Here is a 25,544-nt window from a genome sequence, read left to right as displayed (position 1 = left end):
TTGGCTGCTCCGGTGTGCTCGGGCTTTTCTCTAGTTGCAAGGAGCAGGGACGACTCTTTACTTGTGGTGTGCGGGCTTCTTACTGCGGTGGCTTCTCTTGTTGGGAGAGACACGCACACAGGCTTCATTAATCATGGCTCCCGGGCTCTCGGGCACAGGCTCAGTAGTTGTGGCACACGGGCTTAGTTGCTCGACTGCATATGGGATCTTCCTGGATCAGGGATCAAACCCGTGTCTCCTGCATTGGCTGACAGATTACCACTGAGCTACCAGGGAAGCCCCAATGTGACTATTTAAAATATAAAAACCATTCTTAGTTTGTAGGCCATCCAGAAATAGGCAACAGGTCAGATCTGGCCCACTGTAGTTTGAAAGTCAGTAGGCAAGTTTTGAAATCTAGACTTGTGAGGCAACTTAATGTGAGAAGATAATGTTTTGGAATATTGCAACATTCCCTTTCTTTCTGTTCAAGTAAGGCCACCCTGAGTTCATTGCCTCAGGACAAGATAAGGGAACAGAGAAAGCAATAAGAATTTCTTCCTGGCTTTTGAAATCCGAAAACCTTTTTTTTTTTTTTTTTTCAGTTCTTCCCAAGGGCTTCCCAGGTGGCACTAGTGGGAAAGAACTCGCCTGCCAATGCAGGAGACACAAGAGAAGCGAGAAACATGGGTAGATCTCTGAGTCGGGAAGATCCCCTGGAGGAGGGCATGGCAACCCACTCCAGTATTCTTGCCTGGAGGATCCCATGGACAGAGGAGCCTGCTGGACTACAGTCCATGGGGTTGCAAAGAATAGGCCATGACTGAAGCGACTTAGCACGCAGTGTGAGGAGATGTGCGAGGAGGGAACTTCTGGATAATAGTAGATGTGGGAGAAGAAGAGGGATGAGTCTGGTTGGTAAGAGGAAAGGTCTCAGGAGGTGAATGGCAAGCCTGAACATGGGCACACGGATACCAGCCTATCCATGCACTGACAGAAGGGGGACCCGAGGCCGGTTTCTCCGTCCTCCCCACCACCATACTATGCTGAGTACCAGCGGAGGGAGAAGAGACTTCAGGGTCCCCAGGCTGATGCACAAGATCTGAGATGATAGACAAGGCAAATGGAGCCTGAGACAGCCTCACAGAGTACCCTCAGACCCACAGACAGAAATATTCCACATCCTTGGATGATAACAAGGAACCAGGGCCAGTAGCCGAAGGAGAGTTAGATGTGATGGGACCTTGCGGATGGCAGTCTTGAATAACTTAGCAGCAGCCCTGAGGTCCAGGCCAATGATCAGACAAGATGAGGAATGTGGACTCAGGCACCAGCGTGCTCGCAGAAGGCTGATGACTGAAGACCGGACCATGGGGAAGCACCAATAGATGCCACGACAGAGCACAGGGACCAAGGCAGGACCATACAGGCACTCATGCCTCGGTCCTCTGCTGCCTCCCAGAATGTGGCATAGCTCCAAAGTGGGAATCAGATGTTATGTTGCTGCCACTGTGCAGAAATGATTTCATCCAGAAGCTGAGCATGGCTGATGGTTGTTTATAGCTATGTATCTTACATACCAGAGTTTGAAGGATGAGATTCCTAGGCCACTTAAAGTGGCTTGTATTAAAAAAAAGAAAAAGAAAGCTATCATCTGATATGAGATCCAGCTGTGGTACAAACTAACCATGTGTCTTTGATAAACTGTGACCCCACTGGGTCCTGGCTTTCTGATGGGTTAGGAAGGAATAGTCCAGATGGCAAAGAAGTTTCTTCTCTGTGGGCCACATTGGCTACATCAGTAGCTGTTAACTAGTGCCCTGAGTTAAGAGGGTTCTGAGGTTGCATCTAGGTTCTTTTACTGATGGTTTCCATGGGTACAGAGGTAATGGGCAAAGGATCATGGCAGACATGACTCACCTTTCCTACTCCTGCGCAGCTACATGATCTCTGAGGTCCCTTTTAATTCAGAAAGTGAGTTTTCCCAAAGGCCTAACACCCAGGAGTTGGTCCAGAAACTTTTCTTGGGAAAATGTTTTACCAACAGTCTAGCTGGCCTTGGCAAAAACTGGGCTCAGAGAGATGAAGGAGGCAGCCTTCATGGGACAGAGACCGAGCAGACGCTCACACTCACGAGTCCACACCCCAGACCTGCGGTGAAGCGAGCTGAGCTCTGAACCCAGAGTCGGTCCCTTTGTAGCAGTGAGAGTGTCAAGAAGATCAGATAAGACAGTGAACGGGGAATGAGCTCCAAAACAGCAAGCACTCAGTAACTGCGAACAAAATGGCAGCCTCCCGGAGAGTCCTTTCTGAATGTGAAATTTCTAATTCTTAGAACAATGTTTTTGGCTTTCAAAGTACAGAAAGTTCACAGTAAAATACATATATTTTAAAGTAGGTTTTCAACCTTCACATCAGAATTGCCTTAAGGTTTTCTAGAAAGCAGATGGCCAGACTCTGCTTAGACCTAATGAGTCAGACACTCAGGGGCTTAGGTCTAGAAGACATTTGTTACCACAGTTCTGATCCCAACTAGCATTCAAGACTGTCAGTTGAGCAGCCACTTATAACTTCTCCCTGCAGCCCAAACCACAAGGTTCATCCTCTTCACCTCTTCTGGGAGGGCTTCCCTGACCACCCTGTTTAACACAGGAGCCCTACCTGACCCAGCCCTCCTTATCGCCTTTTGATTTTTTTCCATAACACTTTCCATTCATAACATCACCCATGTGTTTGATTTGTCTTTTCTTACCCCATCTGACCCTGAACGTCAGTTCTACACAGGCAGGCCTTGCTGCCACGTCCCCAGAGCCTAGACCAGCGCCTGGCACGCCGTGGACACTTGGTAAGTATTAATCGAGTGACCTGGGATGCATCCCCTGCTCTTATTTGATTTCAGAGGACCCCAAGAGGGAAGGTTAAAAAGTTGAGAATGGTTGTCTGTGATGGGTTGTGTCATGACATGATTGGAAAAAAACCACTAATCTAGAAATGTTAAGTACTGAGTCCCAGTGATTTTTTAAAAAGGGGGTTAAGAGGCTAGATGTTAATTTTAATCATTGTCTTTACATTTTGACTGTGCTGTCTTCATTGCTGTGTGGGCTTTTCTCTAGCTGTGGCGAGCGGGGCTGCTCTTCCTCGTGCCCAGGCTTCTCATTGTGGTGGCTTCTCTTGCTGCAGAGCGCGGGCTCTGAGGCACGCAGGCGTCCATAGTTGCAGCGCGTGGGCTCGTAGTTGCAGCTCTTGGGCTTTAGAGTGCAGGCTCAGCAGTTGTGGTACACGGGCTTACTTGCTCCAGGGCACATGGAATCTTCCCAGATCAGGGATCAAACCCGTGTCTCCTGCATTGGCAAGTGGATTCTTTACCACTGAGCCACCAGCCACCAGGGAAGCCCCTTCCACTACCCCTCTGTGATCTTTGATATAAAGGAAGCAGTGATTGCCTCGAACCTTTTCCAGCCTTGACCATTTTCTCAACTAAATGGCTACCCAATAGCATTGGTTTTCAGCTTCTTGGTTGGGCAGGGACAAGACCTGGCCTAAATCCAGGAGCAGAGGAAAGCCCAAGGATCCCACTTGTCCAAGTCACTCGGTGTCCTCAGCATCTTCTGGGTCTCCAACCCAAGCTCTGCTTCCTGCGACACTGGTCTGCCCACTCCCTGGCCAATGCCCTCGACACCCAAGACCACGCCGGGCACCACCCTCTCTGGCCTCCAGAAAATGAGGGTGTGGTTCCAAGCATCTGCAGATGAGGGGGGAGACTGTTATTTAGCAAAAGAGACACATCATTATTTTCTTGAGCCAGGATCATGTTTCATTTAGCTGACTTGGCTCCACATTTAAACAGCATCCCCCAGGCAAATAATACAATTAAGCAAATGGAGAGGAGATTTAGTAACAATAAATTCCACAGAACTGGTCATTCTTTTGTATGCAGTTTTAAAAGGAGGAGAACGTTTAGAAGGATCAATCACCCTGAATCTCATGGGCTCAAACATTATATAGAAACTGCTAGTAAAAATTGACGGGGATTTGAAACATACATACACACGCGCACACACATGCTTGCACACACACCACAGAAACACACTCACGGGTTAGGCCTAGGCCTACTTTCTTTTTTTTTACAATCCAATAACTAAAAGACAATTATAAAAATAGGCTTAGGATACACATGGAAGAATGCAGGCCAAAATGGAAAATAAACTACAGAAATGAAACCTCTGAGAGCCAGTCAAGGAGACAGAATTGCCTCTAGGAACTGTGTTACAACAGATAAAGGATTACAACGGGCACCTAGACACCTGAATCATCATGTCAGCTCTACCAGGCATATTCTGTATAATGTTAAGCAAGACAATGACTTGTGAATTTCCCTTTCTCTATATATAAAACAACTTTTTGAACCCCATCACCACCATTTTTACCATCCCCAGGCATCATCAGTACTGTTATTTATGTAGTACTTTCATTTAAGTCAACTCTTCTTTATTCGAGTATGTTACACATTGGGGAGGGAAACAAGTATTTATTAAACTGTTTGTCGTGTTTTGCTACAACTTGTACATTTCTCGTAATAAATACACTTGCTTAGAAAGGAAATTATTTCACTAATATAAAAGGAAAGCCAGAAATCACTGGTCTTAAAATAGAAGGTAATGACAAAAATAAGTACAATGGACTCCTGCTTTTAGTCATGACAGACTAGTTTGCTTTAGACCAATCTCTTTGCCAAGAACAACTTAAAAATCTGGATAAAATATATAAAATGTAAAAATAAAAACAAAGAACTTCTGTTTGAAGACATTGGGGAGATACTAAGACAGCTAGGCCCTGAAGAACTAAAAGCCAAGAGCCAAGGAAAGAACACTGAAATAAGTCAAGTATTTGAATCACTGTTTTCCTCCAGGCATTGCTGATTTGTAAACTTCATAGGACCCAGAGGCTCAGAAGTCTACAGCCAGTCTCATGATAAAAATTGATGTTCAGGGTCCACCAAAGAGAAGGCCCTGGTAAACACTTCAGACTTCCAACTGGAACCATGAAAGGGCTACACATTAGAAGTGAGAGGGAAGCAGAAATAGTTCAATGCTCATAAAGACTAAAATCCAGTGTTGAGCCCATTCAAACCCAGATTAAAAAAAAAAAAAAAAAGATCTACCAGTATTTGAAAAGCGTGCCAGAAGCAAAAGAAAATTTGGTTCCCTCTGGAAGAAAACAACATAATCCAGCATTTCTAGTTGGCTCTAAGTTTGTCATAGTTTGTTTTATGTCCAGCGCTTACCAAAATTTACCAGGTATTCTAAGAGACACAAGCAAATTCCTAAAAACAAAGAAAAAAATCTTATATGTGACTTATCATATATAGATTTCAAAATATCTACAGTTGATAACTTCAAGAAAGAAGACGACAAGATAGAGAATTTCAAGAGAACTAGAATCTTTGAAAAATGCAAGTCTGGAATTGGAATATCTAATAACCCAAAATAAGAATTCAACAGATGGGGTTTATTGACAGATTAGATATTGCAGAAAAGAGAATCTGTAAGTTGGAATATATGACAGCAGAAAATATTCAGACTGAGAATGGAAAGCAAAAAAAGAAAAGTATAGTTAATATACAAAAGATACGGGACTTGGTAAAAATTTCTAACATGTATGTATTTAGAGATCCTGAAGGAGAAACAAGAGAATATTGAACTGAAGTGATATTCAAATGGATAACAGTTGAAAATTTCCCCATGTTTCCCAAAGACGTCAAGCTAAATATTTTTAAAACTTTACAATTTCAAACAGAACAAAGGAGACCACATCTAGGCATATCATGGTAAAACTACTTAAAGACAAAGACAAAAAAAAAAAAAAATCTTGAAACCAGCCAAAGAAAAGAAACATATTACCTCCAAAAGAAAAACAGTAATGATGGAAGCTGAGTTTTAAACAAAAATAATGGAAGCCAAAGAACAATGAAATGACATCTTCAATGTGCTGAAAGCAAAGAATTGTCAACTAGAACTCTATGCTTATTAAAAACATCCTTCAAAATGTGCATGAAATAAAGACATTTTCAAACAAACTAAACCCTAGAGAATTCATATACAACAGAAATGCATTAAAAGAAATACTGCAGAAAATTCTTCGGGGCAGAAGACAATGAGATCAAATGGAGCTATGGAAATGGAGAAAAGAATGAGACAATAGAAAGTACAAATGTGTGGGTGAAACCTAATACATATTAGCTGCATAAAATAATAATACTAACTTACTGTGCCATGTAAAATATATGTAGACCTAAATTAGGTTCAGCAGTGACAAGAATAGGGAGAGTAACAGTCAAGACATGGGAACAGCCTAGGTGTCTAACATTACACGTGGCATATATACATGTACAGAGAGTTGACCCTTGAACAACAGGAAGGTTGAGGCACAGACCCCCTCCCCAGCACAGCTGAAAATCTCCCTATATAGCTTTACATTAACCCCTCTATATCCAAGGTCCCACATCTGCAGACTCCACTGACTGTGGATGGGGTAGTACTAGAGTCCATATTTGCTGACAAAAGTCCATATACAAGTGGACCTACGCAGTTCCAACTCATGCTGTTCAAGGGGCAACACTTAGAGAAAACATTTTTTCAACTACACGTGGAAGATTTACTTAGATTTACCTTTTTTGGGGCCATAAAGTACATAAAAGCAAATATAAAAGAACTAGAATACTAAGAGCATTTTCATTTTCTCTTGTTGCTGTAACACATTGCCACAAACTTAATAGCTTAAAACAACACAAATTTATGATCTTACCGTTCTGTCAGTTAGAAGTCAGAAGTGGTGAAAACAAAATTAAGAAAACAGTTCCATTTATAACATCATCAACAAGAATTAAATACGTAGGAGTAAATTTAAAGAGTAGAGAAGTTGTACACTGAACACTACAAAATGTTTTGAAAAGAAGGATCTAAATAAAGGGAAAGACATCTGTGTCCATGGATTAAAATATTTAATATTAAGACTGTAACATTTTCCAAGTTGATCTACAGATTCAATGCAATCCTTATCAAAATTCTAACCATCTCGTTTGCAGAAATGGATATGCTGATCTTAGAATCAATATGGAAATGCAAGGGACCCCAAGCAGCCAAAACAAGCTTGAAAAGAACACTTACAAGTCAATTAAAAAAAAAAGACTGACACCCCAATAGAAAAATGGGCAGAAGTCTTGACCAGATACTTCAAAAAAAGAATATCCAATCCAGATCAGATCAGTTGCTCAGTCGTGTCCGACTCTTTGCGACCCCATGAATTGCAGCACGCCAGGCCTCCCTGTCCATCACCAATTCCCGGAGTTCACTCAGACTCATGTCCATCGAGTCAGTGATGCCATCCAGCCATCTCATCCTCTGGCATCCCATTCTCCTCTTGCCCCCAATCCCTCCCAGCATCAGAGTCTTTTCCAATGAGTCAACTCTTCACATCAGGTGGCCAAAGTACTGGAGTTTCATCTTTAGCATCATTCCTTCCAAAGAAATCCCAGGCCTGATCTCCTTTAGAATGGACTGGTTAGATCTCCTTGCAGTCCAAGGGACTCTCAAGAGTCTTCTCCAACACCACACTTCGAAAGCATCAATACTTCAGTGCTCAGCCTTCTTCACAGTCCAACTCTCACATCCATACATGACCACAGGAAAAACCATAGCCTTGACTAGACAAACCTTTGTTGGCAAGGTAGTGTCTCTGCTTTTGAATATGCTATCTAGGTTGGTCATAACTTTCCTTCCAAGGAGTAAGCGTCTTTTAATTTCATGGCTGCAGTCACCATCTGCAGTGATTTTGGAGCCCAGAAAAATAAAGTCTGACACTGTTTCCACTGTTTCCCCATCTATTTCCCATGAAGTGATGGGACCGGATGCCATGATCTTCATTTTCTGAATGTTGAGCTTTAAGCCAACTTTTTCACTCTCCACTTTCACCTTCATCAAGAGGCTTTTTAGTTCCTCTTCACTTTCTGCCATAAGGGTGGTGTCATCTGCATATCTGAGGTTATTGATATTTCTCCCAGCAATCTTGATTCCAGCTTGTGTTTCTTCCAGTCCAGCGTTTCTCATGATGTACTCTGCATATAAGTTAAATAAACAGGGTGACAATATACAGCCTTGACCTACTCCTTTTCCTATTTGGAACCAGTTTGTTGTTCCATGTCCAGTTCTAACTGTTGCTTCCTGACAGGCATACAAATTTCTCAAGAGGCAGATCAGGTGGTCTGGTAGTCCCATCTCTTTCAGAATTTCCACAGTTTATTGTGATCCACACAGTCAAAGGCTTTGGCATAGTCAATAAAGCAGAAATAGATGTTTTTCTGGAACTCTCTTGCTTTTTCCACAATCCAGCGGATGTTGGCAATTTGATCTCTGGTTCCTCTGCCTTTTCTAAAACCAGCTTGAACATCAGGAAGTTCACGGTTCACATATTGCTGAAGCCTGGCTTGGAGAATTTTAAGCATTACCTTACTAGCGTGTGAGATGAGTGCAATTGTGCGGTAGTTTGAGCATTCTTTGGCATTGCCTTTCTTTGGGATTGGAATGAAAACTGACCTTTTCCAGTCCTGTGGCCCCTGCTGAGTTTTCCACATTTGCTGGCATATTGAGTGCAGCACTTTCACAGCATCATCTTTCAGGACCTGGAACAGCTCAACTGGAATTCCATCACCTCCACTAGCTTTGTTTGTAGTGTTGCTTTCTAAGGCCCACTTGACTTCACATTCCAGGATGTCTGGCTCTAGGTCAGTGATCACACCATCGTGATTATCTGGGTCATGAAGATCTTTTTTGTACAGTTCTTCTGTGTATTCTTGCCATCTCTTCTTAATATCTTCTGCTTCTCTTAGGTCCATACCATTTCTGTCCTTTATCGAGCCCATCTTTGCATGAAATGTTCCCTTGGTATCTCTAATTTTCTTGAAGAGATCTCTAGTCTTTCCCATTCTGTTGTTTTCCTCTATTTCTTTGCATTGATCGCTGAAGAAGGCTTTCTTATCTCTTCTTGCTATTCTTTGGAACTCTGCATTCAGATGTTTATATCTTTCCTTTTCTCCTTTGCTTTTCGCTTCTCTTCTTTTCACAGCTATTTGTAAGGCCTCCCCAGACAGCCATTTTGCTTTTTTGCATTTCTTTTCCATGGGAATGGTCTTGATCCCTGTCTCCTGTACAGTGTCACGAACCTCATTCCATAGCTCATCAGGCACTCTATCTATCAGATCTAGGCCCTTAAATCTATTTCTCACTTGCACTGTATAATCATAAGGGATTTTATTTAGGTCATACCTGAATGGTCTAGTGGTTTTCCCTACTTTCTTCAATTTAAGTCTGAATTTGGCAATAAGGAGTATCCAATCCAAATAACCAATAAACAGGAAAAAAAAAAAAATTACTCCATTCCATTAATCTCGAGAAATGCAAATCTGTCACAATGAGATTTAGCTGCATACCTGCAAGATTGACTGAAAACTGTTTACCTAATAGAAATGCATAGATAGCCAAGAAAATGTTCATTGCAACCTACTGACCAAAGCCTGGAAACAGAGGCCATCCACAATAGAATGGCTTAATAAATTGTGGTGTATTAGCACATGGAGAATCCCAGGGACGGGGGAGCCTGGTGGGCTGCCATCTCTGGGGTCACACAGAGTCAGACACGACTGAAGCGACTTAGCAGCAGCAGCAGCAGCACATGGAATAACATGCAGTAATGGAACAGAATAAATGAGCATGGCGTAAACAACACAGATGAAACTCTGATATGCAATATGACACGGAAGAGGGCAAACATAAAAGAGTTTACACTGAATGATTTCAGTTACATAAATCTCAGAACTGGCAAAGCTTACCTAAGGTATTAAAGTTAAGACAGCGGTCTCCTTTTGTGATGATGTGTTGGGGAGACAGTTATGGAGAAGGGGACTCCTGAGGTGCTTCTGCTACTGTATGTCTTAGTCAGAGCACTGATTGCAAGAGTGTGCCCACTTTCCAAAAACTCAGCAAGCTGTATCCTCATGGGTGCTCTGTGGTATGAATGTACACTTCACTGAAGATGCTTTTTAATTAATAAGAATATCTGCAATCCTCTTAATGCTTTAAGGAATTATTTGAATCAAATGTTAGAGTCATTGGCTGTTCTATACAAATAGAAGTTCAAAAAAAAATAAAAAGAATAAATGTGCGTCCACAGATAAATATATTTAGCGCATTCAAAACCATGTTATTAAATTCCAGTGAGATTCTGTTGCCTGCTATGGCTCTGAGCTCGAGACTTAGTCTCCCTCCATTGAAAAGAGGTGTTTAAGAAGCACTTAAGATTTACCACCAAGCTGAGACTGCTTCTTGATACATAATGAAAATAGGATTGAAAAGGAAATTGCTTTCTCCAAGGGTGATGCAGTAACATTCATTACTATGTGTCATATGAAATCCCTTGGCTAAGTATCAGGGACCTCTGGATGCCATGGGACATACTGGCTTATCTGATCTCAAAGCTGCCTCCCAGCTGACCATCTGACTTTCTGATTGAAGACTGCCCCTCAGTGAAAACTACAAATAGTACTACTCTTGGAAATGATTTCAGAAAGGAGGACTGAGTCACATCCATTGGTTACAGGATCTGTGAAGACGCTTAGGCATCTATCTCTACCCCTATGAAATCATGCCACCTCCATACATCACAGGCCTCACCCTAGGAGGATGGAGCACCATTCCAAGGGCTTCCCTCTCCTGCCCCACATCTGAGTCACCAGCAAAGCCATCAGCTCTCTTTTCAAAGCTCATCTGAAATCCAGCTGTTTCTCACCATCTCCCAAGTCACTGTCATCCCTCGCCCACTGGCCTCTCAGCAGATCTCTCCACTTTCACCTTTGTCCTCCTTCAATCTGTTGTCAACAGAGCAGCCCAAGTGAAGTTAGAAAAAGAATTGAAAAAACAAGACTGACACCCCAATAGAAAAATGAGTAGAAGTCTTGACCAGGTACTTCAAAAAAAGAATATCCACATGACCATTAAACAGGAAAAAAATGGATACTACGGTCCATTAATTGCCAGACTCAGAGGGTTTTTCTGCTCAAAACCCTCCCATCTCACAGAGCAAAAGCCAACAGATTCACCATGGTCTGTCTGTCAGGCGCTCCATGACCCAATAGCCCATTACCTCCCAAACATCTCCTCCTATTGGGCTTCCTGGCTCACTCTGCCCCAGACTCAGAGGTCCCATTGCTGGTTCCCAGGCATGCTAAACATGCTCTCACCTCAGGACCCGGAAACCTGAGGTTCCCTGTGTCCAGAACACTCTGCCTCCAACATCCCTTGGCCCACTGCCTCACCTACTCCCTTTATTAATCAATCCGCCTCTTATGCCAAGTTGCACTCCCCTCAACACTGCCAAGCCCTGTTCCCTGCTTTTGTTTTTGCTTAATATTCACTACCATCTAATATTCTCTCTGTTTGTCTACTTCCCTTATTTAGACCTTGTTGCTCCCCTCTCTAACCAGGGGATTTTTCAGTAAGGAAAGCAGACTCAAGTTTAAGAGAAAGTTAGACTTGAATTTGAAGAGACTAACCCTTCTTTTAGCTTTAGAGTGGGAACTGTGCTGTTGGTAGTGGTACACTGGAGGACCAAAGCTCCTTTCTCTCTTGTTGGGCTGATAAAGCCAAAAAGATAGTCTAGCTGCTGACAGGAAGTTCCTGTTTACCCTTCGAGTCATGACATTCTGCCCAGTTCCTCCCTTCCAATTCCGGAGGCTCGTTGATTTACTGGGGGTGGAGAAACCTTTGCTCTGTTGCTCCCTCAGGGTGGGAGAGTACAGTTGTTCACTCAGCAAATACTTATCAATTACGACTTATGTGCCAGACAGTGAGCTACATGCCAAGAACACGTGTCAAGGATCCAACATTGGCTTTGCCTGAGTGATGCTCGGAATCCAAAGAGCAGAGGGAAGCTGATGTCTGAGCACTCTGGTTAGACCTGCAGATGCATAAGACACATTACTTCTTCTGGGTCCTGACAGATACCAGCTTGTCGCCAGTAATTTGTAGGTAGTAAGCTATTCAAATTTGCAATCATTCAGTCTTTATTTATAGCTGAGAGTGATTTAAAGGTTGTGCCTATGATGTCACTTTCACTCTCTGATGTATTTCTTAATGGAGAGAAAAGAAAGTATAAGAAATTAAATATAAGGCAGGGAGGGCCCAAAAAGTGAGTGTGTCATGCCCAAGGTCATGAGATCATCAGGCTGCAGACTGGAAACAGGGTGAGAACCTCTGCTATAAGATATTCTTTCCCTCAATTCCCTTGTTCAGTTTCTCTTGTCCAAATTCACAGGTGGCAGTAAGAAGGCAGCTGTCACTGCTGGGCACTGGTACATGCAGGGACCGTGACAGGCACTTGGATTAACTCATTTAACCCTCACACAACAGAGGGGTTCCCTCATAGCTCAGTTGGTAAAGAATCTGGCTGCAGTGCAGGAGACCCCAGTTCAATTCCTGAGTCGGGAAGATCCACTGGAGAAGGGATAGGCTACTCACTCCAGTATTCTTGAGCTTCCCTTATGGTTCGGTGGGTAAAGAATCTGCCTGTAATGCAGGAAACCTGGGTTTGATCCCTGGGTTGGGAAGATCCCCTGGAGAAGGGAAAGGCTACCCATTCCAGTATTCTGGCCTGGAGAATTCCATGGACTGTATAGTCCATGGGGTTGCAAAGAGTCGGACATGACTGAGCGACTTTCACTTCAATAGAGGGGTATTAGTTTTTTTTTTCTTTCCATATTACTGAGATATAATTAACCTATGACACTGTGTAAATTTAAGGCGTATATTGACTTGACTTATATTGTGAGAATCATTACCACAATGTTCAGTTAACATCCATCATCTCATTCAAATACCAAAACAGAAAGTTTTTTCCCTTGTGATAAAAACTTTCAGGATCTACTCTCTTAGCATTTGAAAAATATACCACACAGCGGTGTTACCTGTAGCCATCATGAGGTACTTTATATCCTCGGTTGTGTATATTTCAATTATCCTAAAACTGGAATTTTGTACCTTTTGATCACTTGTATCCAATTCCTTCCCCATTTCCCGCCCCATTCCTGGGAAATCACAAATCAGATCCCTTTTTCTATGAGTTTGGGTGTTTGCAGGTTTTTTTTTTTTTCAGATTCCACATATAAGTGAGCTCTCACAGTATCTGTCCTCCTCTCTCTGACTTAATTCACTTAGCATAATGTCCTCAAGGTCCTTCCAGCTGTAACAAGGGTGTCAGGATTTTCTTCTTTTTTAAGCTTGAGTAGTATTCCGAGGTATAGTCATTGAATCCTACTTTTCAGATGCAGAAATTGACACTGGGGTTCATGGTAAATACATTACTCAAGGTTATACAGAAGGCAAGAGACAGATTTGGAATTCAAACCCAGATTCATTTGATAACAAAAACCTGTGAATAAAAATCCTTAGCATGCGTGCGTGCTAAGCTGCTTCAGTCATGTCTGGCTCTTTGCAACCCTGTGGACTGTAGCCCACCAGGCTTCTCTGTCCATTGGATTCTCCAGGCAGGAATATTGGGGTGGGTGCCATGCCCTCCTTCAGGAGATCTTCCTGAGCCAGGGATCGAGCCCGTATCTCCTGCATTGGCAGGTGGGTTCCTTACCACTAGCACCATCTGGGAAGCCCCTCCTTTTGGCATACAACTTTGCAAAAAAGTTGGAAGTCTTTGGAACCTGACTTTCATTTGAAGAGAGATTTGATGCATTTGTGAACAAATGTGATTCAACCAAGAACTAATTAAGTGAAATAAGGGATGTACAGTGGGTGAGCCAGGACCTAACTCACATTAAGAGCTAGATTTTAGTCAACACATCATCAGCCTTTTCCATCACATTTGCTCCTCCTCCCTTCCTTCCTGCATTCATTTATACCTTAAAACAACTGCCATCTGTTCTTGTTCATGACCCTTCTGGCTGCCTGGACAATTTTGTTGAATGAGGCTGGGCTCCCCTAAGCATGTGTCATGAACAGTGGATGAGCTGGCTGGGGGCTGGCTGGTCTAGGATGGCCCTAGCCACGTGTCTAGAGCATGGCTGGGTTTCAGTTTTTGGGTAACAACCATCCAGCTCGCCCGGGTTTGTCCACGTGGTCGCAGCAGTGTGGCAAGAGAATGAATGGAAGCAAGTAAGGCATCTTGGGGTCTGGCCCGCTCCTGTTTCAGTACAAATTATAGTCAGTCCAGATGTGGGGGATGGAGAAATAGAATCCTGTCTCGTAATGGGCAGGGCTGAAAAGTCACCTTTCCACGGATGCTCATGTTTGCTCATACTCTCTGTTCTCCCTATGGACTGAGGGACCTCCTCAGGCAGAAGAATTTCCTGCATCCGAACAGGGCTGCACTCAGGTTCAGGCCATTGTTTAACATCAATGATTCTTTCTGATCCTCTGATTCAGGTTGGTAGTATTTTGTTCCCTGAAAATGGGAGCCCGCCCACAATATCTTTTCCTAGAGGAGTTTCCACTCTTACCCTTTTATTTGTTAAGTAGTCTGTTAAATTAATCTGGGTCCAACAGCTATGAGTAAGTACGGCATCCAGAGCTACAGGGTCCGTTCACCGAGGGAGCTGTGCAGAGTCACACTTTACCCGAATCCCATGGCTGTGGGCCTGCCATGAACCTGGCCAAAGGTGACCTTTTGTAGCCGTGTTTTCTGCTGCTGCCCCACAGGCACCTTCCTTCTGTGCCCACCACGACATTTCTGTGCTCCTCATTTTTATACATGCTGTTCCTGCTGCCTGGAATACATGCACCCCCCCCCTCCTCTTGGCCTGGTGAAGCTTCTGAATCCTTTACAACCCAGACTACGTCCCATGCCATCACTCAACAAATATGTACTGATCTGCCAGGTCCGAGACACAGGGGGACTGAAAACAGACTCAGCCCCTTCTCCTCGTGGAATTACCGTCACACTTGTGTGAAACACCATTTCCAAGTCCCTGCCTCTGCTTTTTTCCCACAGGCATGAGTGTGTATGTGTCTGTGCACACACATGTTCACACGTGACTGCATGTGTGCATACACGTGTGTGTACACATATTCACATGCGTGTATACACACATGCACACATACCTTTTACAGCACAGATGTACACTGGATTCTACTGATTGGTGAATTCTTCTCTTTCATCAAACCAAGTTCTTTACACTCAGGGATCACACCTCATTATTCCATTTTATAATTAAATCACCCAGTCTTTCCTTATAGTAGAAATCCAAAAGAACATTAGCTGAACAGACAAATGACTGACTGTCAGAAGGAAAAGTTGCTCTTGGAAGAGTGTTTAGCTCAATGTCTTAATCTTGCCAATGAAAAGATGAAAACCCAGGCAATTAAACTACTTACTGCCACTACACTGCCTTTATATAGGGAGCAATGCAGTCCCCCAACTTCAGGGTCAAAGGGGGGACAGTTGTATATTTTAAACAAAGTTTCTGGTTTTAAGAAAATTTACTTTGCATTTTATACAAATTTCAAGTGGGCGAAATACAGTACATCAAAAGTGATTTAAGAAATTTGGCTTTTGAGCCAGACAGATTTGGAAGAAAATTCTGGAACTGTTTGACCTCAGGCAAGTTAATTTTACCTCCTAGTCTCACTTTTCTTATTTATAAAATGGAGCTGCCCATCAGCTCCTGCCCCAGACATGTTGGGAAGATTTACAAAGCACGAGGCTTAATCCGCAAAAAATGTGTAATATACATAAGCTCTCATTTTATCATTATTAGTTTGCTATTAATTTAAATGATGCCTGGAAAACAGCATTAGCTAAATGTTTAAAGGTTCAAGTCTAACCATAATTATATTCAAGAGATGTCCATAATGGTTGCTATCTTAAATCAGCTACAACCAATCTCTCTTTAGTTTAAAAAAAAAAAAAAAAAAAACTTTTTCATCAGAAATTCAGATGCAGTATGACATTTTCCCACAGGATTTACCTACAGGAATTAAAGCATTAGCAAGGTCCTGTGCACGAGGAAATGAATGCATACCACAGCATGATGGCAAGCCCGGGATCGCAAGGAGAGTGATTCACATGCCGTTACTGAACTAGTAGAACCTGCTTTTAATGGCCAGAAGATGTTCATTTCCTGAGGCTCGGTTAGTACAAATACTGAACAGTCCTTTTTTCCATGCATAAAAATGGAAATGTAAAGGTTAGAATGCTATGGTTAAGAATGGTTTTAAACAATATTTTATGGCATCTGAAGGCAACCCTTTTATCTTTTACATCTTCACGTTTTATTGTCTGGGCTTTTACGAGCTGTGTGCTTGAACTAGACCCAAATCCTGGGTGCCACACTCAAAATCATATGGTACATCTGTTTCTCTGACCAAGGACGTGGTGGGATTCTGCATATCAAAATCGTCCTCCCGCCACACACTCACATTCAGTGGAAAAAATGGAAAATGTTGCATCCATGCCCTCTCTCAACAGGGGCAGTTCTGTTCACATCCCATGGGGGCAGGGGGCAGGACAGAGCCACAGTCAACAGGGGGACATCAAATTGACTGGAGCCTTCTCTTTGGACATCTATTTCCCTGGAGAATCTTCAAGACTGGTTAAGGTCCCCACCTTGTGTGGACCTGGAACCTGGCTGGCACTCTCTGAACAAACAGAAATGCCCCATCATTATTTCAGAAATCAAGCAAGTGCCTTTTAGCCTTTTTCCAAATATGGGGTGGATTTTTTTTTTAAATAAAAACATGATTTAACTATTTTACATTAGTAGAAAGTCAAGGGAAACTTGTGTGTTGTAACAAGAACCACAGTGATAGGAGTTCTGCTGTTGTTTGTGGAACTAAGTGAACTCTGTCTGGCCGAAGCTATATTCCCTTCTAAAAGGAGTGTGTATTTATAAAAACGTTGTGCCAGAAGTTAAGTGAGAGCCACCGTCTGTGTCTCGCACCTGCCCACTTCAGTGATGTTATCCAGAATTCACCCAAGCTATACTGTGATAGCTGAGTGGAATGCAAGATGCAAGGAGGCAGAGAAGGCGAGTGGAACCCCCTCGAACAGCGTGGTTGGCATGGAGGGCACATCGAAAGATGTGGTTGGAATTATACTGGCAAGGCATGTTAGGGTGAAACTCTGAAGGGGTTTGAATGTCAAGCAAACAAAAATAAAGGTGTCTAGGATTAACACGCTAAACACTAGAGGGCCGTTGATGTTTTTGAGAGGATCAGTTGCTGGAGTTCCCTGGGGCTGGGCTGCTCCTGCCGTTCTTAACCTCACTGGGGGTTCTCGCCCTCCCCTGTGAACAGCGAGCATGAGCCCTGCCACCAGGTTCAACTACGCCTCCTGAGTTGGCCACCCATGTCGCCGGCGATATATTTTCAGATTCTCTTGTTCTCAAGTTCACCAGACTCCCTGTTGTTACCCTCTGCTGCTTCTACATTGATGCTGATGCATGGGAGTCTTGTGGTTTGGAACGGTTTATCCTCCGTCTCTCCATTTGGGCGTTCGTAGGAATACCCTGGTTTGGAGGAGGCAGTTGCGATGTTTGGTAAATGTTGACCGTTGGTTTGTGGTTTTGCTGCTCAGCTGTCCTTTTTGTATGTAGGAATTTGGAAAGATTATAGAAGATGCATCCATGTACCCAGAACCTAGAATTGTGTTTCGTTTTATGGTAGAAATGGGGCAACTTCTGGTCTCCCCTTGAATAGAATGGGGGTAATGAGAAAATGCATGGTGAGACAGTACATTTTACAAAATATATTCAAAGAACAAGGAGCTCAGATCTAGAGGTGACCTTGAGGGTAGCCTTGGAGAAAGAAACAGAGGTGTCATGAGGGCTTTGGACCTTCTCAAAAGGTGCACAGGCTGCCATCTGGCTTCGTGCAGTCAGGCGTGCTTGGGCCATTGCGAATGTCTCTTTGGTGATGAGTGGCAGGGTGGTCTCTTCTTGCCATACTCTCTCCTTGGGACATCCCAGAATCTCCAGGTGAGAGTTTAAGTTCAGTTTTGATGACCTCTTCATAGGGAGGAGGTCAAGACGTGAAGACCAAGGATGTGTGAAAAAATACGACAGAAATGGGAGTTGAGAAGCAGCACCTTACTACTCGTGGAATGAATTCCACCGGGTGAAGGTGGTTCCGTGGGCCATACTGACTTGGGACGAAGCCCTCACATGGAAATGCAGGGAGGAAATGTTCCCTCCTAAGGGAACACACGCATAACGTATGTGTGCGTGCATGCTAAGTCACTGCAGTCGTGTCTGACTCTTTGTGACCTCGTGGACTGTAGCCCACCAGCGATGTTCATGGGATTCTCCAGACCAGAATATTGGAGTGGGCTGCCATGCCTTCCTCCTTGGGATCTTCCCAACCCAGGGAATGAACCCACGCCTCTTAAGTCTGCTGTATTGGCAGGGGGATTCTTCACCACTAGCACCATGTGGGCAGCCCCCTAACATATGAGATAAATGCTCAGCACCTGTTCCTCCCCTGGAATTCCAGGCCCTGGAATGGGCGCCTCAAATCCTCCTTGGCTATCTGTAATGAAAACCTCTCCAGGACATGAAACAAGTTTCTCTCTTTCCCTCAGTCATGGAGCAAATCCAGGGAAATTTCAAAACCTCAAAGCATGAGAGAAACCCTGTGTGAGACACCCTCCCCATCATACCCCTGACCTGAGACAGAAAGACAATGGCAGGGAAGTAAAATAACACACAGGAAGCAGAGCTCTGGCCTCACGGCAGGCCACACACACAGCTCAGAGAGGGATGCACAGTTCCTGGACAGGTGGCCTGACACCAGGAGATGAGACACATTTGAGGCAGAGCAGCAGAGGGACAGAGGACTTTTTCAGCCAGGATCCTTATCTCAGACTGCCTCCAAAGCCGGTCCTGACAAAATCAGGACGTGTACAAAGTACCATTGGGTTGTTCCTCATTTTACCCTGTTTAAGCCCCACCCCCTCTCCACATTGATGTCCCTCTCCTGTTGACCTCAGGAATCCAGTGACCTTGAGCCTTAAGGGAGTAAAAGAACATTAACTGTAAAACCAGGGATGTTGGACACGTTCCTTGACTTCTCTGAGACTTAGGTCCCTCATCTAAATAGACATAATAATTTATCTTTGCTATGAACCCAACAAGATACATCCATACACACTCCCAGTTTTTGCCTGTGGCATCCGTACAGTTAGCATCTCCTTTCACACTCAGCAGCATCCCAACCGGAGAATAAATTCTATGGTTACTCTATAAGGCTCCTGACACAAAGCCTGATAAGAAGAGGCAGTCAGCCATCTTCAGTCCTTGCCTATCCAACATGCTTTCAGAACCCTCCGTCCCATTAAAGTGTAAATGTTTGCCAGTGTTTAAATATTATCCCTGCTGGAAATCTTAAACTAAAAAGAAGTATCTTCTGTGGCAAAATCTCAGTGGCCAGTTTGTGAGCTGGGAAGATACTGGGGGAGGGGGAGGGGGGCCCTCGCACCTCCTGTGCATAAGACTGACCCCCAGTGGCCATCCAGAGCTTTGTGACTATTCTTAAGGCTTAACTGTCACCCACAAACTCACCACCAAAAAGTTATAGCAGAGATGGCTCAACACCATCAGAGGGTCGGGGTCTGAGCCTAACAGCGAGTCTCCCAGACAAACACTCCATCCTCCAGGTGGTTCAGAGGCTTCACTCCGAAAAAGCGCTGATGCACCCGACCCTCTGGTGCATACACCTGAAATCCTCCAGGATGTCAGTGTCAACCCTGGGGATGAGGGATTAGTAGAGGTGAGAAAACCGTGCCTTACGAAGCCAGCGGAACACATTTTAAAATACTAAATTAACAGTAACTCCACAGCTATTTTAGTACAATCATTAAACATGGGAACATCTACTACTGTCAGGGCCCTGGAGGCATGGCGATCCCTAGTGGGTCAGCAAGATGGCCAGGATCGTAAGGTCGAGGCAGGCAGGAGAGGCTTGCAGTTTATGTGGAGACCAGAAAATTCCCCAACCAGTGCGGAATGCTGCAGCCAAGTTTAAAAATCCCCCACCCAGGCGCTACTTTTCCCCTTAAAAAAATGATTGTTTTATTGTTTATATAATATATGTTTATCATCATATAATTGGAGGGCATATGTAAATTAAAAGCCGTGAAATGCTAACCCTAATGCCACCAACTAAATGTAACCACTTTTTTGGCAATTTTCTATCAACACTTACTTTCTCTATCCTTAGTTATCTTTATTCCTTCCTTTTGACCCATGGAAGGTAAAATTTTAAACATTTATTTCTTCTGATTACGAAAGTAATACATTTATTGTAGAAGAGGTGAAACACATTCCAAACCCAAAGAATAGAATACAGGCCATTCACAAGTTGCCAGGCAGATAATACTAGTGATGTTCTGAAATGAACAGTTGTTTAAAACTACAAAATACACATTAAAACAATAAAATGTAATAGCTGAATAATTTTAAACATACCTCTAACGATGAATAGAATGGGAAAGACTAGACCTCTGACAGTGAATAGAATGGGAAAGACCAGCTGCTGCTGCTAAATCGCTTCAGTTGTGTCCGTTGCTGTGTGACCCCATAGACGGCAGCCCACCAGGTTCCTCTGTCCCTGGGATTCTCCAGGCAAGAACGTTGGAGTGGGTTGCCATTTCCTTCTCCAATGCATGAAAGTGAAAAGTGAAAGTGAAGTCGCTCAGTCCTGTCTGACTCTTATCGACCCCATGGACTGCAGCCTACCAGCCTCCTCCATCCATGGGATTTTCCAGGCAAGAGTACTGGAGTGTGGTGCCATATCCTTCTCCCAGGAAAGTTAGAGATACCAAGGGAACATTTTATGCAAAGATGGGCACAATAAAGGAGAGAAATTGTAGGGACTTAACAGAAGCAGAAGAGATTAAGAAGAGGTGGCAAGAATACACAGAAGAACTGTACAAAAAAGATCTTCATGATCCAGATAACCACGATGGTGTGATCACTCACCTAGAGCCAGACATCCTGGAATGTGAAGTCAAGTGGGCCTTAGATGGCATCACTACAAACAAAGCTAGTGGAGGCAATGGAATACCAGCTGAGCTATTTCAAATCTCCAAAGATGATGCTGTTAAAGTGCTGCACTCAATGTGCCAGCAAATGTGGAAAACTCAGCAGTGGCCACAGGACTGGAAAAGGTCAGTTTTCATTCCAATCCCAAAGAAAGGCAATGAAAAGAATGTTCAAACTGCCGCACAATTGCACTCATCTCACATGCTAGCAAAGTAACGCTCAAAATTCTCCAAGTCAGGCTTCAACATTACATGAACCGTGAACTTCCAGATGTTCAAGTTGGATTTAGAAAAGGCAGAGGAATCAGAAATCAAATTGCCAACATCTGTTGGATCATTGAAAGAGCTACAGAGTTCCAGAAAAACATCTACTTCTGCTTTATTGACTATGCCAAAGCCTTTGACTGTGTGGTTCGCAACAAACTGTGGAAAATTCCTAAAGAGATGAGAATACCAGACCACCTGACCTGCCTCTTGAGAAACCTGTATGCAGGTCAGGAAGCAACAGTTAGAACTGGACATGGAACAACAGACTAGTTCCAAATCAGGAAAGGAGTACCTTAAGGCTGTATATTGTCACTCTGCTTATTTAACTTCTATGCAGAGTACATCATGCAAAATGCCAGGCTGGATGAAGCACAAGCTGGACTCAAGATTGCCGGGAGAAATATCAATAACCTCAGATATGCAGAAGACACCACCCTTATGGCAGAAAGTGAAGAGGAATTAAAAAGCCTCTTGATGAAAGTGAAAGAGGAAAGTGAAAAAGCTGGCTTAAAACTCAACATTCAGAAAACTAAGATCATCGCATCCGGTCCCATCATTTCATGGTAAGTAGATGGGGAAACAGTAGAAACAGTGAGAGACTATATTTTGGGGGCTCCAAAATCACTGCAGATGGTGAGTGCAGTCTTGAAATCAAAAGATGCTTGCTCCTTAGAAGAAAAGTTATGACCAACTTAGCATATTAAAAAACCAGAGACATTACTTTGCCAACAAAGGTCCATCTAGTCAAAGCTATGGTTTTTCCAGTAGTCATGTATGGATGTGAGAGTTGGACCACAAAGAAAGCTGAACACGGAAGAACTGATGCTTTTGAACTGTGGTGTTGGAGAAGACTCTTGAGAGTCCCTTGGACTGCAAGGAAATGAAACCAGTCAATCCCAAAGGAAATCAGTCCTGAATATTCATTGGAAGTACTGATGCTGAAGCTGAAACTCCAATACTTTGGCCACCTGATGCGAAAACTGATTTATTTTAAAAAGACCCTGATGCTGGGAAAGATTGAAGGCAGGAGCAGAAAGAGACGACATAGGATGAGATGGTTGGGTGGCGTCACTGACTCGGTGGACATGAGTTTGAGCAAGCTCCAGGAGTTGGTGATGAACAGGAAGCCTAGTGTGCTGCAGTCCATGGGGTCACAAAGAGTCAGACACCACTGAGTGACTGAACTGAACAGTGAATAAATGATTTAGTAATTGCAGAAAAATTATAAATACCATTTTGCTGCTAGGATGGTGGTAGGAACCCAAGAAAATAATATCTCTAATCTCTTGGTTTTCATTTATCCACTTAATAGATTATGTAAAGCTTCTCTTAATGAAATTTCTTCTTAGACATGATTTCTAATGTCTATATAGCATACCATAAATAGATATAAAATTATTCCATCCTCTTGAAGTTTAGTTTGTATCTTTGTCTTTTATTTGTTTGTTATTTGCAATTTGTTCACTTAATATTTCTTTGTCAAATGCCCACTGTGTGCCAGAAACTGTCTAGGTTCTGATGATACTAAAAACAAAATAGAGGTGTCTATTCACTTCAAGCAGATTTCTCTATACACACCTTAAATTATTTCCTTAAATCCATTTTTAGAAGTAGAAACATTGGACTAAAAGGCCAAACAGATTTAGTATATATTCCCACAAGTGCTGTATAAAAGTGCCTTTCCTCTCACAAATAATGACTTTTAATAACTTTTGAGCTCAGGAGAAAAACAGTAATTTGTAGGAAGCAAGCAGGTGACGTTCTGGAAGGCATGCAACACTTAAAATCTATTAGGAATAAATAAAGAAACTCCTTATTAATCATAACATAATAAAGAAGACATGGCTAAGCACCCAACTCCAGAGCCAGAGTGTTGTAATCCTGGTTCTGCTACCCGCTAGGGAGTGGCTTTGGAAAAGGTTTTTATCCTTTCTGTGCCTCAGTTTCCTCTTCTGTAAAATGGGGATAAAAATACTACCTACCTCAGAGGGCTGTCGTGGTGACTAGGTGAGTTAAGAACACATAAAGCTCTGAGCGCAGTGCTTGGGGTTTCTTAAGTGCTTGTGTGAGTTGGGCTTCCACCATGGCCCAGCGGTTTAAAAAAAAAAAATCTGCCTGCAATTCAGGAGCCTCAGGAGACACGGGTTTGATCCTAGGCTTGGGAAGATCCCCTGGAGGAGGAAATGGCAACCCACTCCAGTATTCTTGCCTGGGAAATCCCATGGACAAAGGAGCTGGTGGGGCTACAGTCCGTGGAGTCGCAAAGAATCAGACACAACTGAAGTGACTGAGCACGCATGTGATTTTTAAAAACTAAAGTCTAATCTAAATCACCTTCCATACAGCATGACTGTTAGGTAAGGCAAAGTAAATCTAGTTCTCCAGTTTCTAAAGAACTTGTTGATCCAAAAGAATGATAAAATAATACCAAAAAATTGATTTGAACCCTAACAGAGCTTGAGTTCCCTCCCTTCCATCACTTTCTATGTAGCCCAGTTCTTCACTCAGGTCTCAAGGCAACACCACAGAACATTTTCTTTTTTTTTTTTTTTTTCACAGAACATTTTCTACTCCCCAGTCTGAATACAACAATCTCTCCACTGGCGCCAAGAAACACAGAGCTCCGTGGGCGAAATACCCTGCCTGGGGCTCTTATTCTGAAGAAAAGCTCAAAGATCAATTGTCTAAAGCTCTCAGTGCCATTCGCTTGTACGAAAGTGCCAAAATCTGGAGAGACATGGCATTTTGAGTTATGGGACCAACTACCCAAAGAAGGCAGATTTCAACGGGAGCTATAGCTGTGAATTCTGACATCTGTTCGCTAGTGATTAATGACATCAGGGAAAACAAGCCAGCAGGCACTGATGTTAAGAGAGAAAGCTATTTTAAACACCCCCATTCTAATTAAATATTTCTTCTTATAACACTCGGAACCTAAAAATAGGTTTGATCTGTCCATTGGGGGCCACTTTGAGTTGACAGGAGAAGTTTAATTAGATTGCCTCAAACAGGAATGTTATTCTCCAAGGTTTTTGATACTGCCGGTAACTCTGGGGCTGAGGTCTGGGGGGCGGGGTGTGTGTGTGTGTGTGTGTGTGTGTGTGTGTGTGTGTGTGTGTGCGCGCGCGCGCGCGCGCGCGTAGTGGGTGCCTACTAAAGTAGAAGGTAGTATTTTCTGACACCAGAGGAGGCTAGAAGAAAGGCATGTGTGTGCTTGGTGTATTAGGTCTTTAACAATCTAGCAGTAAGGGATAATAAATATATTTAACCCTTTAATATGGAAAAAGTTTCATATGCTTAGGCTCCAGTTCAACACAGAGGCAACAGCGGTGTGCATAGCAAAATACCTGACGAATGAAGACAAAGTGTACACGTCTCCTCTTGACTGATTTCATATCAATTTAGTCAGCTGGCTAGTAGGTCACTGGTTACACCACTGGACACTTGGCAACGTAGGCTGTTAAGTTTGAACAGTTCCGCTGATGAACACAGAGAAGGCCTCCAGTGTCTTGCTGCTTAGAACTCTCTTTCCTCCTCCGTCTGTATCTCTTCATGTTCACTCAGTTATCCAATATTCAGTCAGCTTTTACCAAGCATCTGATAGGTGCTCACAAAGGGTGACTAAGCCAGACAGCGTCCCTGCCCTAATGGTAATGCAAGTGCAGGAAACCCTCCAAACACTGTGTGACTCTTAATTCCTGGAAGTAGAACTGCTGAGTTTGGAACTTCGGGTAAATGTAGCCACGAGGCCTCACCAAGAGCCCACCAAGCACTCACTCTCGTTCTTTTTCACAGTTGCCAGTTTGACAGGCAGAACATTGCATCTCAGGGTTGTTTTGTGGGTTTTTTAAATTACTAATAAGAGTAAACATTTTTTTCAAATATTTGTTGGCTAGTTGAACTTACTTTGTGAGTCATCTGCTTATGGTCTTTATTCATTTTTCTACCAACAGCCTTATGTATACAGCTCTACATAGTTACTCCACAGTTTTCGGTTGTGGTTTTTCTCTCCTCAATGATTATATACTTGTATAAATTAAAGAAATTAAACATGCTTAATATCACTGACCATCAAAGAAATACAAATCAAAACCACAGTGAGCTATCGCCTTACACCTGTTAGAATGGCTTTTCAGAAGGACAAGATAACAAATGCTAGCAAGGATATGGTGGTTAAAAAAAAAAAAAAAAGGCAACCCACCTACCGG

General features: G+C 43.1%; 1 long non-coding RNA gene across 1 annotated transcript; it reads left to right on the top strand.

Annotated features, from left to right (window-relative positions):
- LOC109575800 (uncharacterized) lies at positions 1-24,262 on the top strand. Its single transcript, XR_002183296.2, has 3 exons — positions 1-2,824; positions 15,994-16,163; positions 23,896-24,262. It is a non-coding gene; the product is annotated as an uncharacterized lncRNA (long non-coding RNA).
- The last annotated feature ends 1,282 nt before the right edge of the window (positions 24,263-25,544 follow it).

The sequence above is a fragment of the Bos indicus genome, chromosome 22, assembly GCF_029378745.1.
Source record: "Bos indicus isolate NIAB-ARS_2022 breed Sahiwal x Tharparkar chromosome 22, NIAB-ARS_B.indTharparkar_mat_pri_1.0, whole genome shotgun sequence".
In the NCBI taxonomy this organism is placed as follows: domain Eukaryota; kingdom Metazoa; phylum Chordata; class Mammalia; order Artiodactyla; family Bovidae; genus Bos; species Bos indicus.
The sequence above is the reverse complement of the archived record's forward strand: the minus strand, read 5'-3'. Positions and strand labels throughout refer to the sequence as shown.